Below are 6,038 nucleotides of genomic sequence, written 5' to 3'. Positions count from 1 at the left end.
GCCCACTCCGGGCCCGCCCCACCCACCGAGCCCCGCATTGGCTACGGCCTCGATCAGGCCCGCCCCTTCCAGACCTCGGTCCCGCCCCTTGAAGACGGGTTTCCATCAGGCCCCGCCCCTCCGGGCCCCGCCCCCACCAGGGCCCCGCCCACCCCTTGCAGCCGCGAGTCGGGGCAAAGGGGGCGCCCGCCCTGGGGTGCCTGCCTCCGCTGCTCCCCCGGAGGCTTCGGTTGTCTTTCTTTTCGATGCCCCGCCACACCAGCACCCTCACGGCGAAGTGAGACATGCCACTTACCGACAGGGACACTGAGGCTTGCCTTGACCCCATGCCTGGGAAAGGGATCCAGGCTGGCCTGCCTGTGGTCTGTGGTCTCCGGGGAGCACGTGCACCACCACCCCCGGCCCCCCCCTCCCGCCCCAACACCCAGCACCGCAGTTTCAAAGGACTTTCCCATCCGGGTTCTGCCCTAGCCAGGTGGCTCAGTTGGTTGGAGCATCGTCCCATGCACTAAAAGGTCGTGGGTTCGACTCCTGGTCGGGGCATGTATTGCGGGGGGCGGGGGGCGGGGGGGCGGGGAACTGATGGATGTTTCTCTCTCACTCTCCCTTCCTCTCTCTAAAATCAGTAAAAACACACCCTCAGGTGAGGATTAAAAAAAGAAGTATTCTTCCGGGTTTTATGCCTGAGTGGTGCCAGGCTAGGCGGGGCTCACTCCACCTGAGGCTGGGACGGGGTGTGGGGCCCCCGGGAGCCTCCGCTCTGGGGCACCAGGCCCTCCTGGGTGGTGGCGACGCCTCCCCGTTTCCCACTTTGCGTGTCTGTGACGCAAGTGACCCAGGAAAGCACCTCTCGAGGGCCCTGTTAGCGGGCGGCTCCCTACACATTCTTCCCAGGAAACACTGCCTGTGGCCACGTGGACCGACAGCCGGAAACACTGACACCAAAATGTGAGGTGTCCCCACCCTGGTGGCCCAGCCCCAGGCTTGTCTAGACCAGGCTGCAGGAAGGAAGGAAGGAGGGTGCTTGCCCAGCATGGTCCCGCCCACTCGAAGGAGCAGAAACTGGGTCCTCCAGCCCAGGCCCGGCCAGATCCCAGCTTCCCTGCAGCTCACCCTGAGGTGTGGACACCGGCGCCCAACAGTGTGCGTGAGGCCCTGGGCACAGGTGGCGAGCCCCCGCCTCAGGGGCATGCAGGCAGTTGCTGACGGGGGCCCTGTGACCTGGGATGCTCGCTGGCCGTGGCTGCTGCCCACACCTGCCGGGGGCTCCCAGCATGAGGACAGAGGGCGATGCGTGCCGGTTCGGCCGGGCAGGTGGCCCAGCCCAGAACAGGAACCAGCCGGGTTTCTTGACCGCAGGGCAGCAGTTAGAACTCGAAAAGCCGGTGAGATGTCCCCACGTGGGCTGCTCTGGGGACAGCGACTTGGGTGCATCTGTGGTGTGTCCCCACCAGCACCTCCCACAGCACTCCCTTCTGGGGGCCCTGCTCCCCCCCCCAGGCCCCCAAGCCAGGGCCCCAGCCCACCCCCCACTCCCTCCCATGCAACCACCCTCACCTCCCTGACCGCTGTGCCAGTTTCCGTCACCAAAAGGGGACCCGGCCGTGCGCGGGCCAGCTGGTAGCGTGTGGGTTCTAGACTTCACGAGGGAGGTTTCACAAGACAAGACCAGGAGATTTCTTTTTAATTTTCATATAGTCTTTTGTTTTAGCGAGGAAGAGAGAGAAACATCAATGATGGAGAGTCATTGATTGGCTGCCTCCTGCACACCCCTCATTGGGGATCAAGCCCGCGATCCAAGCACGTGCCCTTGACCAGAATCAAACCCAGGACCCTTCAACCTGCAGGTGGACGCTCTATCCACTGAGCAAACCAGCGAGGGCGAGTCCAGGTGATTTTAAGAGTGTGTTTGTTGCCCTGGCCGGTTTGGCTCAGGGGATAGAGCGTCGGCCTGCCGACTAAAGGGTCCCAGATTCGTTCTGGCCAGGGGCACATGCCCGGGTTATGGGCTCGTCGCCCCCCCCCCACCAGTAGGGGGCGTGCAGGAGGCAGCCGGTCAATGATTCTCTCTCATCATTGATGTTTCTCTCTCCCCCTCCCTCTGAAATCAACGGAAAAAAGTGTTTGTGAAAGCTGGAACAGTGACATGGGAAGGCTCCAGGTACAGCAGCAGCAGGAGGCCAGGGGGTCTTGGTGACAGGCTCGGGGTAAACCTGGGCCAGCTGCCCGGCCCATGCTCCTCCTGGGGACCCTTAGAGTTTGGGAGGTGCAGGCCCCGTGTGCTCCCGGGAGGGAGAGCGTGCGCCCAGGCCTCCGTGTTTTGTTGTCTCCCCCCTACACCCTCTTCCACCACCCCCTCCCCGAGGGGCTGGCTCAGCGGCTCACCCGCTCGGGGAGGCGTGAGCCATGTGCTGTGTCCTCAGTGCAGGGAGGACAGGAGCGACTGGGGGCTGCACACTGCTTTGTAACGAGTCTCCCCACGCCACTTGCCAGGGAATTTTCCTGGCTTCTCACTACCCTGCCTCCCCTAGGCTCCCCCCCACCCTCAGCCGCCAGTCACCCTCCCAGCAGCTGAGGGACAAGCCCTACCCTGCAGCTTCACGGCCTCTGAATAAAGTCCAGGCCCTTATCACACCGTCCAGCCTCTCGCCCCTGCCGCTCCCTGGCCTCACCCTCCCCACGCCCGCCCCGCCCTCCCAGCCGGAGCCTGGCCCATGGTCCCTGCACTCAGAGCTCCGGGCCCTCGGAGACCCCAATCCCACCCACAGCAGCTCGCGGGTCCGCCAGGGCTCCTCGCCTCCTCTCCTCTCCCTGCTGGTCCCACAGGAAACTGCCCCTGCCCCTCCCCATGGCCACCCCCCCTCCCGGTGTCAGCCTGGCTTGTACAGGTGCCCTCTGTGCTCTGCGGCACCTGCAGTCTGTGGTCAACACAAAATCCTTAACATCGGATGAGAGCGGGTGCACCTGCTCGGAGCCCTCCCACGGCCCACCTCACAGAGCACGCAGCCATCACAAGCCCTCCAGCCCCCTCGATCCCAACATCCGCCTCCTCTCTGCGCGCGGACGCCCTCAGGCCCCTGCCTCGGGACCTTCGCACTGGCTCTTTCTCTGCCTGGACCCAATTTCCCAGCCTCCCTTGCAGGTAGGTGGGGCCATGGGGCTGAGTCCCTTGCCAATGGGGGGAGCCAGGCTCTCCACTCCCAGGGTCCGCACTGGCTGGATAGACAGGACTTAGAGATGATGGGGCCACAGACGCAGAAGCCTGGACACTGCAGGGTCCGACGGAGGCCAGCGCCGCCCAGGAACAGCCGTGATGGCCTCTGGGTGAGACACACGTGTGGGCTGAGTTCAGTTGCTGAACCTGGGCCTGTTTGTTACAGCAGCGAGCTTGCATCCTTCCCTGATACATGTGCACAAACCAGCGCTGAGCTGCACCTGGGACCGCACCCCAAGGGGACACAGTGGCGCTCGATGACAGAGGGCCCTCTCACACCCCTGCTCAGTCAGAGGACCCCCTCTTCCCTGGGGGTGCAGGGCAGATGGCACCAGGGCTGCCCTGTGGCCCCCTAGCGATGATTGTGCTGGTGGGAGGCAGACGCAGAACAGCCAAAGGACGTCCCTCCTCTCATTCCCAAGGCCCTGCCCATAGAGCCCAACGCCATGCCCACAGCCCCAGGCAGGAGGGAGCTGCAGGCTGACACCCCTTTAAAGGGTCTCCCATTAATTAATTAGGCACCATGAGTGACGCGTGCCAGCGTCCGCCTCGGGTATGTTACGGCACATCTATAGGGCGTGCCGTGGGTGGTATCCGTTCTCACAAATAATTCACGACCCGTTCCTCTCTGGGCTTCACGGGGGCTTGCGAGCTGCTTCCCACGCCGACTCTTACATTTCATTATAAATGGCTTTGCTGGGCATGTCGGCAACTTTTACATCTCCATCCACTTTATTATTAATGGCTTTCCTGAACGGAGGCAGCCGACGTCGCACACAACGCGTCATAAATATTTGATCCGGCATCTATAGTTGGCCATTTATCATTTATAACGGGTTACAAAAACATTATAAAACATTTACCGCCCATTTATAGATCATTTTTGGCTACCACGACGCCGTGTTATAAATGCATTATTCATCCTCACGCTGTTGCTGGAGCCCCTTGTCAGGGGCCCGGCCTCCAGCTCCTGGTACTGAGCAGGCGGGGGGCGGGGGGGGATTGGGGGGGGGGCCCGGGGGCGGGACCAGGGCGTGTGGTCAGACACAGCCCCTGTCCACTCCCTCAGTGCCAGCACCTTCACCACGCTCCCACCAGCCTCGCGGCCCTCCAGGCCAGGCCGTACCAGGAGGGCACAGGTGAGGACCCAGGGCGGTGGGACCACTACCCACACGTGGTGGCTGACGAAAGCTGTGCCCCCAGCTGTGGGCTGATGGAGCCTCACCCAGAAAACTCCTCCTCACCGGTCAAGACCCACTGGACACCCCACCTTCTCTCAACAGCCGTGCGGAGTCCCCAGGGCATGCCTGTGGGGTCCAACCTCAGGCCCCCGGAGGTCCAGCGGGCCAGGCTGCAGGATCGGGGTCCGGACGGTGTTCTGGGCGAGAGTTGACCCTGGCTCTGCCTGCTGGGGAGGCCGCCTCGGGCTCAGCACCCAGAACTCACAGCTCAGCTCTACCAGAGCAGGGAGACCCGGCCGCCAGCCCGCCTCCTCGGGCCCGTGTCATCGTGCGAAGAGACGGTGCCGCCTGAGGGGCACCTCCGTGTGTGCCTGAGCCCGCACCAGCTGAGGGGCAGCACCGCCCTGCCAACTGCTCCAGCCGGACACGTGCACCGAACACAGCTCGCACCACGGCCCCGCCTCTCGGGCCACATTCAACGCCACGGCGCTCGGCCCGGTCGCGTGGGCCCTGCGGGTGCTGCCAGCCCGCTTCCTCGGGCCTTCCACCCAGCCACCACTCACCGCCCACAGCTGAGCACGCGCCCGCCCTGGGCCCTCTCCATGTGAAGGCGCCCCTGCTGCCACGCTGCAGAGGAGTCGGGCCACGGGGGCTCAGGGCCCTGATGCTGGCGGGAGGGCACCATGAGCACCGTCCAGGGCCCCTCACCCCGCCCCAGCCCACACGGAAACGCACCACCCACTTGCCGGTAGCTCGGGGGCCCCGGGGCAGGGGTGGCCCTTGGGGAACCCGAGTGTCCTAATGGCCGTTTCCCAAGCTGGGTGAGTGTGTGGGCAGCTGTGCAAGTGCATGACGCAAAGGGCTTTCTAGGCGTGGCAGTTCCTGGCACCGGGCTTGGGGCCCGTTGGGGAGGGCCCCCCACACACAGACATGCCAGGGGCTCTGGGGACGGGAGCAGGGGTGCCTGGAGAGGAAGGGCCAGAGAGGAGGGGGCTGAGCCGCCTGCAGTTGGGGAGGCACCTGCAGTCCCCAGGGGCTCCGGGTGAGGAGACCCTGCCCCGTCCCCCCAGGGCCAGTCTCCAGGGGCCCAGGCATGGCCAGGACCAGTCCAGCCCGGCCCCACTCGGCCCAGGGCTTCCAAGGGCCTGGGCCCGTCTTTAGCCACAGCGCCCCCCAGTGGACCTGGGAGCCAGCGCCTGACCCTGGCAGGCCCTGAGAGGGGACAGGGTCCGAGTGCTGGGCTAGCGGGGAGCCTGCAGGAGGCAGGATGGGGGGAGACCCTCCGGCAGCTGTGGGCGAGGGCGCGTGGGACGTAGTACCCACAACGGAAGGCAAGGGAGACCCGGAGACGCTGGTGCAGCCGGGGACCGGGCCTCAGCCCACCCCGCAGGGAGCAGGCTGGCCAGGCCACAGACGGGGCTCCTCACCCCTCAACACCAGACACCTCAGGAGACAAGCCCAGCAGCCAGCAATGAGGTCAGAAAGTTTCATTCGAACCTGCCCCTCGCCGACAGTCTCCACTCAGCTGGCCAAGTGCCAGGCACTGCTGGCCGGGCAGACCCACCCCCCTGCCCCCCATTCCCCTCCTGCGCTGCTGGCCAGAGCCCTGGCCATGGACTGAGTGCAGCCCCTGCCCAGCCTCG

Source organism: Cnephaeus nilssonii, assembly GCF_951640355.1.
Source record: "Cnephaeus nilssonii genome assembly, chromosome: 5".
NCBI lineage: Eukaryota > Metazoa > Chordata > Mammalia > Chiroptera > Vespertilionidae > Cnephaeus > Cnephaeus nilssonii.
This window is presented reverse-complemented; position numbering follows the sequence as displayed.